The 12,910-nt window shown below is 36.7% G+C and overlaps 2 long non-coding RNA genes across 2 annotated transcripts; one reads left to right on the top strand and one right to left on the bottom strand.

Moving 5' to 3' along the window:
* Positions 1-3,440: 3,440 nt before the first annotated feature.
* LOC136279964 (uncharacterized) lies at positions 3,441-7,222 on the bottom strand. Its single transcript, XR_010717084.1, has 4 exons — positions 7,032-7,222; positions 6,283-6,336; positions 5,263-5,416; positions 3,441-3,607 (listed from the first exon to the last, which is right to left on the bottom strand). It is a non-coding gene; the product is annotated as an uncharacterized lncRNA (long non-coding RNA).
* Positions 7,223-10,142: 2,920 nt separating this feature from the next.
* On the top strand, positions 10,143-12,348 carry LOC131782024 (uncharacterized). The gene is made up of 3 exons (XR_010717070.1): positions 10,143-10,233; positions 10,970-11,076; positions 11,371-12,348. It is a non-coding gene; the product is annotated as an uncharacterized lncRNA (long non-coding RNA).
* Positions 12,349-12,910: the final 562 nt, after the last annotated feature.

Below are 12,910 nucleotides of genomic sequence, written 5' to 3' on the forward strand. Positions count from 1 at the left end.
GTTGTTTGTTTATTTTCTTGTTGTTTTGTATGGTTATTTTTTCAGCTGCTGACACAGGCAAGGATACCTCTGAGGATATTACAACTCGCAATTTGAGCGGTAAAATTGACAACCAATTCTTATATCAACATTTTATGTTATTTGAATTTTTTTTCGCTCTAGTTCTCAATAGACCTTATCATCTTTTATTTACCTCGATATTTCATCCTTCACAGTGTCTGTCGTGTGGAATCATTTCGTGACAATTAACTCCTTCTTAAATACTGGTTTGTGATCAGATCGTCGACTTGGTTCTCTCTAATTGAACCTGGTACTTGTCAAACGAGCCAAAGAGTTTTTCCTTTTTTTCAACAGTGAATGTAAAACTTTATCGGCAATAGAGAATTTTAATGTCTCATTTTTCCTTTGATTAACCCTTCACACCCTAACATCAGTATGCACTTTCTCCATACTGTTCTCTATAAATTTCCTAAGGTGCTGACGAGGAGAATTTGTTTAACGATCAAGAACTTTTTTAGTTGATGATCATTTCCTTTATTCCCATGACATTCATGTGTGATTCAAAGGTGATTTTGTAAGGAGAAATTAGATGTTAGATACTCTTAGGGGGTCGAAAGGTTAACAATGCGGAAGACTGCTCGGGTTTCTAACGGTGGACAGAAAGGAAATATTTCACGTATGTTCAATTGCCAGAAGCTTCATACTTATATGTTATTAAGTTCTCTTAGGAAATAACAACAACTACGATCAATTTTCAATTTTTTTTTTACAACCATTCTGTCCTTTTTCGCTCTACTTGCAAAAATTGTTTGGCTCACGCTTTACCTTATCTATCGCTATATTTGCGTAATATCCACAAAAGATTTTAACTGATAAATTTTAATCGTTTTATTTTTATTTTCTTTCAGCATGCAAGGACGAGCACAGTGAAGAGTTTTGTGATCGGTTTAAATCATTTTGTGCGGGACATGGAGGAGTTAAAAATAAAGTATACCTGTGGCGAAAATGTCGCCGCACATGTGGAGTGTGCTAAGGAGGTAAGTGCCCCCCCAGAAGACAGTCCGTAGATTGTTAGTGAATAAGTACACAAGAAAGAAAGTAAGCAGGTTAGAAAGTAAGTAAGTAAGTAAGTAAGTAAGTAGGTAGGTAGGTAGGTAGGTAGGTAGGTAGGTAGGTAGGTAGGTAAGTCAGTCAGTCAGTCAGTCAGTCAGTCAGTCAGTCAGTCAGTAACTAAGTAAGTAAATAATTAAGTCTTGTCCCATCATTTTGATTTCTATAAAACTTTACCCCTATAACTTTTAGCCCTTTAGAAGTGCAGGCATGCATGTTTATTTTTTTCAGATGAGGATGGTTATAGAATTAAATACAAGAATGAAGTTAGAGCACAATAGATCCAAAAAAAGTCTATCGAAACTGTTATTTCTTTTCAGAATTACTTATAAAAAGATTCAAGCGATCATGACAAACAAGATTGACACTAATGACATTTGCCGAATCAATGTCTTAAATCCTACCAGTTAAAACTTATCCTCTACTAAACGAAGAACCAAAGTTATCATGATAAATGTTATGACGTTTTTTTTACCCGTAGGGATAACCAGCTGGAAAACAGCAAGGAAAAACACAATTTAAAAGTTTAAGGATGCAAAAATGAATGTTATATAATCGCTTGTGATAATTAAAAGTTATAACGTTATGCATCATTATACCTGGCTTATATTTGAAAGCCAACAGTGACTTGTCTTGTTAAAAATTAGTGATTAAAATTATTTATCTTGCATCACATGACTTCGTTGTGTACCTGCCCCTTCTTCGTCATTGTGTATCTGTGTGTTTCAAAATGGCAAGCTCAAGTGCTGAAGAGTCCAAGCGCTATCAGTTATATCGAAAAAAGGTAGCCCTGACCCGCCTAAACGCTTATAGCCACATAATAATGGTGATTAAAAATCTAATTAGCCCAAATTAAAATGCTAAAAAAACGCTATCTAAAGAAATGAAAGAAGACCTTTACAAATAATAAGCTACTGAAACTTATCATTCCACTATTACGTCGCTTTACCATACTAGGGCATCGGAACACGCAAACTATGTCACGGAGCAACGAAAAGGCCGCACTGAACGATCCCCACTTCGGTTTTTTTTATGCTTGACCTTTTTTAATAGTAAAAAATCTGATCCACTTAAAAAGGTTTGTTGCTTTAAAAAGTTGCAAACTTTTTAAGTGGATCAGATTTTTTTGTTATGTAAAAACAGCTCAGTGTGTTAACCGTATAAGGTATATTTATCGCAAAAAATTGATATTAGGTCTAGCCAGTCATAGAAATCCGGCCGGAATAGTAGTATAAATGAAATCTTGGACAGCAATGGAATTTCAGTTACAGGTACATCTATGTGTCGTAAAACAGGTTACGTCTCTCTGCAGCACAGTCTATTTTTGATTCATTTTTTTTCGTTGATTTGCTGGTTTATATATATAATTTTTGATGGGAAAATGCTCCAAAAGTATAGTCTATTTTTTTAAATTCAGGTTTGGCGATGGAAACTCCTTCAGCGACCGTACTGATTTAAATCCACATTTTGGCATTTATACATGGCTTTATGTTAGAAAAACTGGTGTTTCTTACCTTATAAATCATCGTCAGACTGGTTATTGAATTCCCTTACGCTACCAGGGTTTTTACTCTTTTTCAGAAACAAATTTCAAGAAATTTTCTAGGACTTCAAATTTCACCTTTAACCCTGTCATTCCCAAGATTTCAAAATCAATTCAAAATCAATTCTCCTAATGGTCTACATACATTTCTTATAACCTAGGTTCTGAAAACTTTATCGCTTGGGTTAAGCAGATTTCCAGGACTTTTTAGGACTTGTAGTCTTATTTTTCCAGGACTTTCTAGTCCTGGAAATTGTCAAAATAAAATTTTTCCTAGGAGCTTCTAGGTTCTCCAGGACCCGTGCGAACCCTGCTCAAAGTAATTTTCCCTTTTGGCCTCTGTAATTTTTAATGCACATAACTTCAGGTAAGTTTAAATTCCAAAAAATATGAAGTCACCAAATTAAAATTAACCGCAGTTGACGTAAAAAAATGGCATTGTTGTTTGATTGAACGCATTGTACAGTTTTTACGTTATTGTTAAGTTGATGACGTCGTTTTAGGAGGCAGGCTTCTTAAAGGACTAGTTCTTTCAAAGAAATTAAATGGTGTACTTAAAGGAGAGGAGCTCTCCGATATGTCGAGATAGCCGATGGCTTCTATCAAAGCATGACTACTGATGGACGCGTTTCTTCCGTTCATCTTTTTTTTGGGGTAATGAGTATTAGACGAAGGCTACGACCAAGTCCAGCTACTTTAAAAAAATTTTCGTAGGACCAGGATCTCCAAAAGAGGTCGAAGTAGCAACAGGAAAGCAAAATCACTTGATGTTATATAGATTGTCTAGTATTATACTTATTATCTCTTTTATTGATTTACCTTTTTATGGCATACATTTTGGCTTTGAATTTGTGTAGTAGAACATCTTAACTTTTCTAAGTTATCTTGATCGTTTCTTTTTTTACTTTTTGTAGATAATGTCTTCTTTCCTTGCCAAGGTCTGGTCAGTTTTTCCTAGGAGGAATACAAAAGAAGAGTAATTCTGCGATATGTTATCATCATCAAACATTTTTCCAAGTGACTACTCAGATTGTTTGGCTAATGGAGGGCATCGGCTGCGCCTCGTGTGCCACTTTTTTGTTCTTACCACATTTTGACGTCATCTGTGATCTATTACGGAACAGACGTACGGCAACTTGGAATCTATTTGTAAAATAATCTTTATTGATCTGTTTTTGTTAATTGCGCTCTTTTTTACTGCTCATAATCGGTAGCGAGATGCGAATGTGAAATGTATCCATGCTAATCGCCAACTAAATTACATACTTATGAATAAAGAGAGTAATTTTCTAAAGAAACCGTGGTGCTGCGTCGGTGGGAGAGTGTAACAGGGTAAGTTAGTATTATCAACTGAGTTGATAACGTAAATTGGCCACCGTAAAGAGTTTAAAAGCTGACGTTTCAAGCGTTAACCCTTCGTCAATCGCTCTGACGAGGGGCTAACGCTCGAAACGTCAACTTTTGATAATACTAAATTACGCTGTACATACTTACTTACTAACTTACTTATTTACCCACTCGCTGACCTACTGACTTATTTACATGTTAACCCTACAACTCCAAAAATCTGATCGTCAATTGTCCCCTTTCATACATTTCCACGAGAATGTGATGTTAGATCAAGATGACAACTTCTCCTTGTTACTTATGTATGAGTATTCTCACCACCTGTTCGATGGATAATCCATGGATATTAGAGGGATGAATTAAATGTTAATCACTTGTGGGAGTTTAAGGATCAACTTGCTTGCTTACTCACCTACCAGCTTACTTACTTTCTTTTTTGCCTATTTAGGGACTGGCCACACAACGGAGGTTCCAGACCGTTGTGGGGGAAATCAGGTAAAATTTGGTGGTGATGGCACAATCAGACTCATCCGATTCCCCCCTTCTTCACCCCCCCAGGGTGATAATGAATGACCGGTCCCCCTTAATTGCTGACTTTCCTCCTAACGAACTTAGTAATCTCGTACCCAGATCCTACCGTGTAACTGTAACTGAAATCTACAACCATTTGGTCGTGAAAGGTCTGGGTAAGAGACTACAAACTTATATTCACTCGAATCCAACTCCTGACAACATGCTACGATTGCGAAAGATAACGAGAGACCAGATCGATATATACACACAACTTCGCGTGAATATATAAAAAAATAAAATATCTACTTTTCTACTACTATTTTATTTAACAAATAAGGTCAAGATAACGCACACAATATCCCATGATATTACATTGTAGAACAAGGCAAAATTACGGACAAACAAAATGGCCGCACTGAACGATCCAAACTTTGAGTTTTGGTTTTTCTTTCGTCTTTTAGGCTTGACTATTAATGAAACGAAGGATATTTATGGATATAGGATGTATTTCGCAAACAAATCAAAACACTAAAAAGTAAAATTGTAGTAGAATGATAAATCTCTTATTCTATGGTTTAAGATCCTATATTAGCGGACATTTCTCTCATTGATCGCACTACTCAAACCGCAAAATAACCCCGCGTATTACACGTTAAACCATTGAGAAGGTATATAGGCAAGTAAAATTTTGGATTAGACGTAATCGCACGAACATTCGCCATAACACTTTCTTATTAAAACTTACTTACCTTCTTTTGAACTGTGAATTAAATTCACGCTCACTTCAAACACATCCGCATGTCCAGCGACAATTTTTCAACATGAAATTGTTATTTGAACCTGAACCTACGCAGTGTGTTTTAAACCGTTTGCAGAACTTCTCACTTCTCACGTCAAAGCATCCTAGAAAAATATTATGTGGTCTTAACACAGGTTAACCCTTTAACTCTCATGAGTGACCAAGACAGAGTTTCTCCTTACTATTTCTCTATACAATATCATGCAGACAAGTTATGAGAATAAAGAAAAATATCAATTATGGGATTATTAATTGATCCGATACCAAATTCTCCAAACTAACATAATAAGAATAGTTTGGTAGACAGTAAGGAGGATTACTAATGAAATCTTGGGAGTTAAAGGGGTTAACTTAGGTAAGAAAACTTCTACCTAAAGGGACTAAGGATGGAGTTTCCAAAGGGCTAAAATTAAATGTTTTTTATTTGTGTCTTTTTTTGTTTTCTCAGAGGACTTTGAAGTAGATACCGTATTTCCTCGAATAAGCTCGAATGCTCTAACAAGCGCCCTCCCTCAAATACACACTCAACCCCTAGGCAATAATTTCAAATAAGCGCCCTCCCCCCCCCCCCCCTTGAATAAGGAAGAAGAATAAAGAAACAAGAAAAACCTGTTTCTATTGCCACTTTATCCATACATTTTTGAGCTTCAACTACAGCGAAATCGGTACAGGAGAATAATAAGCGCCCGAGTGCTTATTCAAGGAAAGTACAGTAAGCACGAAAATCATTGTGAATGAAGAAATCTAAAATATTCCTGTCGGTTGACCATTATGAGCCTTAGCAGCCGCCTGCAACGTTAAGCGAAGGATAAATGAGATTTTTGGAATACTTTTCATGCCGGCTGACCTTCTCCAAATTCAACATTACCAGCATACAGCTATAGGTGGGGATGAGAGAAAACGAGACGAAAATCAAATAATCTTAACGATAAATAAATGTTCAATCATTATTTGATGTTAAGTTTACTACCCATGAAATTGCGAGTTGTGATATCCTCAGAGGTATCCTCGTCCAATTCAGCACCTGAGGAAAATAAATTCGAAAAAAAAAAAGTGTATCGTGATTTCAAGTTGAAACCAGGTAAGAAATCAAGTAGTTTGAGTTTACTCTTTTTCAATTCTTAAAGCGATGCGAGTTAAGCAAGGGAAATGAGACCAAACTTGCTGGCTTTATGTGAAGCTTTTCGTCGTTGAGAAGATTCTAGGGCCCTGTCGGTAATTGTCATTTTGAAGTGCTGATATATCCCAATGTCAGAATTTTAGCATAAAGCTGCCAACGTTTCTGGTCGTCAAATGAGGCAAAAAAAATCAGTGAGATTGGATTATTCTCTTACTGAGTTATCTTTGAAGTGTATCTTCCACTTTTCTCCTATCGCAATCGATTACCTTCAGTGAGCTGTTTTAGTTTCATTGTGTTTGGAAGTTGAAGACTGGAAAACATTTGCTTTTCTCATTTCTGAAAATCTGGTTTGTGCAAGGGCATGTGAGAATTTAGTTCACTAAACGGAGAGTTTCGTAAGTCACTCATCCACAAATGGGTTCGATTGTTAGGGCTTAATTCCCTTGACTTGTGTAAGAGAAAAACTTTGGGAACGCTGCTTACCGCCTTAGCTGATGTTTCAGCTGAAATAAAATCGAGGTGTTCACTACTCGTTAAAGAAAATTACATCTGTATGACTCTCGAGGTGAAAAAAAAAATTTTTGGGACGCAAAACTTACTCAGCAGATCCATAAGGGACAACGAATCTTCAGTGGAAATCTTGCTGCACTGACACACCAAAGCGACTCCAAACAGCAGGATAAACAGGATGAAATTAGATGCCATTTTCAAGCTCAGATGACTTGATCAATTTAAAGTCAATACCTTGTATACCTTTCTGTTCAGTTGATACGCTTATCTGTCTGTGTTTGTCAGCGCTTTTTATAGTCAGTTATTTGTACTTAACCAACGTGGACACATCTGTTGCTCGCGATCAATCTTTTTCCAGGTTGTGGTCCGTCGTGTTTAAAGATAACTTGTTACCGCAGGGACGCTTGGGGCCTGTTTTTGTCAGTGGTTGGCCATGCTCCTCGCAGGGCACGCGTTTGAAAGAATTAGACTCATCTATTGTAAATAAATCGAAATTGAGAAAAAAAATAAACTTAAGTTGATTAAAGCTCCCCCCAGCTAGCATTGGTTTCGACAAATTTTTACACCTGATGGTATAAAGATAGATTATGGCAACTAATGAACGATTTAATCCTTTATTTATTTATGAGTAGTAAGGCCATCATCATTTTTAGAAAATTCATTAAAATGATAACCTTGGTAACCGTGATAGCCTTTCCACTTTTCCAAGAGCGGGGGATAAGTATTGTGAGAAAAAATTTTGTAGTCTTGAAATTTCCAGTGTAGATGATTAGTAACTCTTTAAATTAATATTTCACCGTCTTGGGCGATGACAAAGCTTTCCTTATATTTTGGCGCAAATTTTCAGCTTCAGTTTCATATTTACGTAAGGAAATAAAAAATGGATTGCCATGAAAAAGTATCGAACTTAGACGAGAACTCACCTGTACAAGAAATGCCTTCGGACAGATGGATGGTCAATCTTTTAATTTGGAAAACGTTCATTAAGGAGATAAAATCAAAGGCAGAACTGAGGTATTTTCTTGAAAAAACAGTATGATATTTTACTGGTATATATGTCTTCTGCTTTTTTAATGGAATGAAACGAGAGATTATAGGTTATTTGAAACTAATTATACATAAAGGCAATCAATTGGTATAATTAGGAGAGTTCCATTATTTCAACTGTCGTCAATTGATAACAACCACTGAGACAATGATTGATAAAGTACTGAGATAGTGCAAAATGGTAACAAACAATGAGGGTAAGGTGACTTTAAACAGGGTTGAAGGACAAACATCTAATTACCCCGAAATGATATTTCCCTTTCATGGATGAAACCAACGATTTATCGTACACGGAAGTATTTTGTCTTACACCTCAAATTTGACAATCCTCGAGATGAGCAAATAATCTAGCACGTTAAATTTTTGGCGCGAAGTATAAATCAACCATGGGTAAAATCAGACTTACGTTCATATCACGTTAAAATAAATCAAGCTTCATCAACAATTAATTTTATGTTAGACTGAATGACGAAGATACACAAATTAACAGCAGAATAAATTTTGTTCCTTGTTTTTCTCAGGGATATTCGCCCCGAGACAGATAATAAAACCTCTGTTACTAAAGACATTGTGTCTCTTGGCAGACGTGAAACGTAACAACGAGGGATTCAAGAAACAAGAAAGGATTTGATTGTTTTGGCTTATTTTGGAAGCTTGACCTCCTTTGGCATAGTTACAGAAATTCTAAAACAAACTTGATACTCTCTGGATGTGCTATCAAGAGTTTTACTGGATCATTCATTCTTGCAGATCAGTGACAATCAAACATTAAAAAAGCCTCAAGAGTTTTTACTGTTTTACCCTTTTGATTTAATTATTCATGGTTTTTTTTCGCCCTCAATTGAAGCTTCCTTGGGGACTCTTTTCACTGTGGGATGTCTATTACACATTTATGCTTTTAATCCATTGTTAAACTTTTTCAGTTTTGATCAAATGAGACTATTAGAAAGTATTTCGAAGACCAATCAGTTGTTGCAACTCTCATGCACAGTTCTTTTTTCCAATTTGTTCCATGAGGGAGCCCGTGAAAATGTGCAACTAAAACCAAGATTAACCGTTTCAACTTGCGATCTTCTGGGTGTCAGTGTGTTTTTTCTTCCTCTTAACTCGTAATAATTTTGTAGCGTTGTTCTGCATTATTAAAACGACCGGGATCAAATATGTGCGACACTGAATCTCCCACAGATAGAAAACGGGCCTAGGTCTGCCCACAGAGATAAGATTTCTGGATAAGATAAGTGAAAATCAGGGAATGCTGCCCTCCGACTGCCTGTGGTTACTCCCTCCTGCAAGTAGGATTTACTTGTCACTTCTTAGGAAAGTCTCCAAAATCGCTAATCTTCATCAAGCCTAGTTCCTCGCAAGTGTTCAAATATTAGGCAGGCACCTAAGTTGACAATTATCATAGTGTTGTTGAACATGCTATTCTTCACGTAATTTAAATCACAATCATTTATTTTGGGAATATAATCTTAATAATAATAATAATATTTTGGCCCTCCCTCACACAACTCGTTGTGGTGAATACGTAGGAAATTGGAATTCCACCGAAGGAAATTGCTTTTCAGCAATGGAAGTTAAGCTTAGTTTAAGTTCCAAAGTTGAACGCGTTTTCACACTCTTGTTTGGCAAAATGCTTTGAAGAAGTGTGTACATGTCATTTAGTAAGGGGTAAGTTTCTAAAGAAACTGTGGTGCTGCGTCGGTGGGAGAGTATAACAGGACAATTTAGTATTATGAACTGCATTGATAACGTAAATTGGCCACCGTAAAGAGTTTAAAAGCTGACGTTTCGAGCGTTAGCCCTTCGTCAATCGCTCTGACGAAGGGCTGATGCTCGCAACGACGAAACCCTTTACGGTGGCCAATTTAATCAACTCAGTTGATGATACTAAATTTCCCTGTTACATGTAATTTACCTATTTAGCCATCAGAGTGACATGACGGATAGAAACTCAAGGTTACTCCTTTGCAAAGGAAAAAAATCGAATGAAAAGGGGGAGCGCTGACGAGGTTCACAGTGTTCCACCAGGGGCCTGGACGAGAAAAACCTTTATCAGATAGCATAATTTATTTCACTGTTGCGTCACACCTTTTTACCTTTGAACCAAGAATCAGATATTCTTGAAATTCCACCAGCCAAGTTGTCAAGATAAACAAGTCTACCGCGGGCAATTTCATACAAGCGACAATGAGCTGCCCTGGCATACATGAACATTGTTGATAAAGAGATACTTCCACCAAGGTAGGGTTTTCATTTTAAGTTTCACAACACTCAAATCAGTACTCCGTCGATTCAAAGGCTCGAAGTTGAGAGAGATAAGACGAAAATGGTGGTGCAGAATGATTAATTAGACCAGTGACAACATGGGGAGAAATAGTAGCTTCAGGGTTTTTATTTTTCTTTCATTTTAGTTTGTTTTCTCTTCCATTCTTTGACGCTTATACTCTCTTTGATTTTAATCACTCCTAGATACTATTCACTCGTGTCAATATTATTGATGAGAGTAAAATACTAAGAGATATTAAACGAAAGTAGAAAACGACCGCAAAGAAATAAATGAATTTTAACTAACCAAATTTTGAAAAGAATAAAAACGAAAAAAATTTGCTTATAGGGCACATAATTGGCTTAAAATGGTCGCAAGAAAAATATTGTTCTATTTATACATGAAACAAAGTGTAGTTAAAAAAAGAACTGCTCTTCTATCAGTTTTAGTCAGATAAGCTGGTGGTTGATCTAAGAGCGCGATTTTGTTTGGACGTTTATTTAAGGTTGGAACTTATTACAAAGCTCCAATTCTAATAATAGCCCCCTTCGTGTTACCATGGAGGTCAATGATATCTGTTTTTACTTTTCTTATCTCTGGCCAGCAACTCTACCTCAACAAACTCGCCAGAGCCCAAATTATACCAAATTTCGAATTTCTTTTCTAAAGAAAAATGTCATAACATGTATACTTCCAACAACTTTTACACAGGACTGAACAAGAAGATCGAGACTTTGCTCGTGAAGTCAAAAAGGAGCTGACGACGGAGATGCGAGAGGATGTAAGATCTTTGAATGAAAACAACACAAATGTCAAAGGTTGGTTTCTTAGCTTAGCTTTCTTACGATACGTATAAAGTATTGTTAATGAAACAAAAATAATTACAAAAGGTGACGAATTAAGTTTATTCACCTACAGTTTCACGTACAAAGATTCTGTTACTTCTGGCGTATTCAATTTCGAACAGGATCAGTGATCATACTGACTGGGAAATTGGTAAACATCTTTTACCTTCTGTATTCATAATTAAAAAGCTTTCGAAGCTACAGAGTGTCACCAATAAGCGTTTTTTAGGTTGCTTTTTTTGTAATATCCTTGCCTTTCATCTTTAGTCTACAAGACTGAACTGTACTGCACTCTACAAAGCTGGAAAGCGAGTCAGCAGTGTTTATACAATCGATCCTGACAATGCCGGTGCATTCGATGTATTTTAGATCCAAAAAACAGGCAGTAGAGGGTGGACAGTGTTTCAAAAGAGACTGAACCGCTCTGTCGATTTCTACCGCGGATGGGACGACTACAAACGAGGCTAAGGAAATTTTGGCCCGGCCGGATTCGACAAGACACGTCGACTGGCAAAGGAACGAAGCAGACTTCACGTGGACCCTGAAGATAATGACGGAAAGAAAACATATGCCGAGTACAACTTCTTTGGTGTTGCCAGCGAAAGAAGTAAATACAGACTGAGTCTTGGAATATATACTGGTTTGTGATTTGTGCTTTTTCAGTTGGCATTAATGCTACACATGTAGTTTACATGTGGTCGAGGAAGATGAGAGAAAGAAACTCAATTCATTTTAAGCTACATACATTTTAAATCTCTTTGCTTTCTGAGCCTTAACTTTTTAATTCCTTATTTTTGCTTGACTCTGGAGGAACTGCTGGAGACTCATTTTCCTATCACAAAGGCTTCGCTTTTTCCATCAAAGATCGAGACAACGAGCAGGATGGTGGTAGCTCTTGTGCCCAACGAAGCCTGGTGGTACAGAAATGTCTTCTCTGTAATCTCGATGGTTTTTACCTACACGCACCACACTCTACTGCATGGGAGGCATGAACTGATACAAATGGAAAGGCCATAGTTACTCCGGCAAACGAGCTGAGATGAAAATCAAACCAGTCAATTTAACCCCATTGTTTACTTATTTGGTAACAGCACTGTCTCTGTTTTCTGGTTTCTAAAACGTAAGAAGGGTACGAAGTACATCACAGATTGAAGCTTAGTAATGGGTGATGGATGTATTTTATTTCAAAATTTTACGAGTGTCTGTAAATAATGATGATTTTTGCTTTTATCGGCTGTTCTGTCTGTCATTATTGTGAAACTGAACATAGAGATTGGCCTGAAGAACGTTGAAGAAAACCAAGGAAGCCAGAGACAAGAGAAGACAGAAAATTTTTAAATATTTCAAAGCCAAAAACTTTCTTGCCTCTTAAGACGTTCGTCATGAATGTTGAAAAATCATAGAAAATTGAAATATTTTATTTGTCATCATCGATCTTAATACTCGGAGAGGCCACTAATGATTTAGTTGGCTCAATTTGTTTTCTAGCAACTGTACTCAAATCTTAATTTGAACGAGGCCTAAGAGTATGATTGCCGAGCTCAGAAGTTGAATATAGTCAACAAAAACTCTCTTTCTCTTTCTCTCTCTCTCTCTCTCTCTCTCTCTCTCTCTCTCTCTCTCTCTCTCTCTCTCTCTCTCTCTCTCTCGGATTGAATGAGCCCCCAAAATTGCTTCCCAAAATTAATGGAACATCGAAAGACAGGCTGCCTTAAAAGTCCATTAAAGATTGCTAAAATCGGTTCCTATCTGAAATTATAGAAAGCATTATTGTTTCCCTTTACGTGCTTTCAGTTAAGCTTAAAAT

Source organism: Pocillopora verrucosa, chromosome 3 (assembly GCF_036669915.1).
Source record: "Pocillopora verrucosa isolate sample1 chromosome 3, ASM3666991v2, whole genome shotgun sequence".
Classification (NCBI taxonomy): Eukaryota; Metazoa; Cnidaria; class Anthozoa; order Scleractinia; family Pocilloporidae; genus Pocillopora; species Pocillopora verrucosa.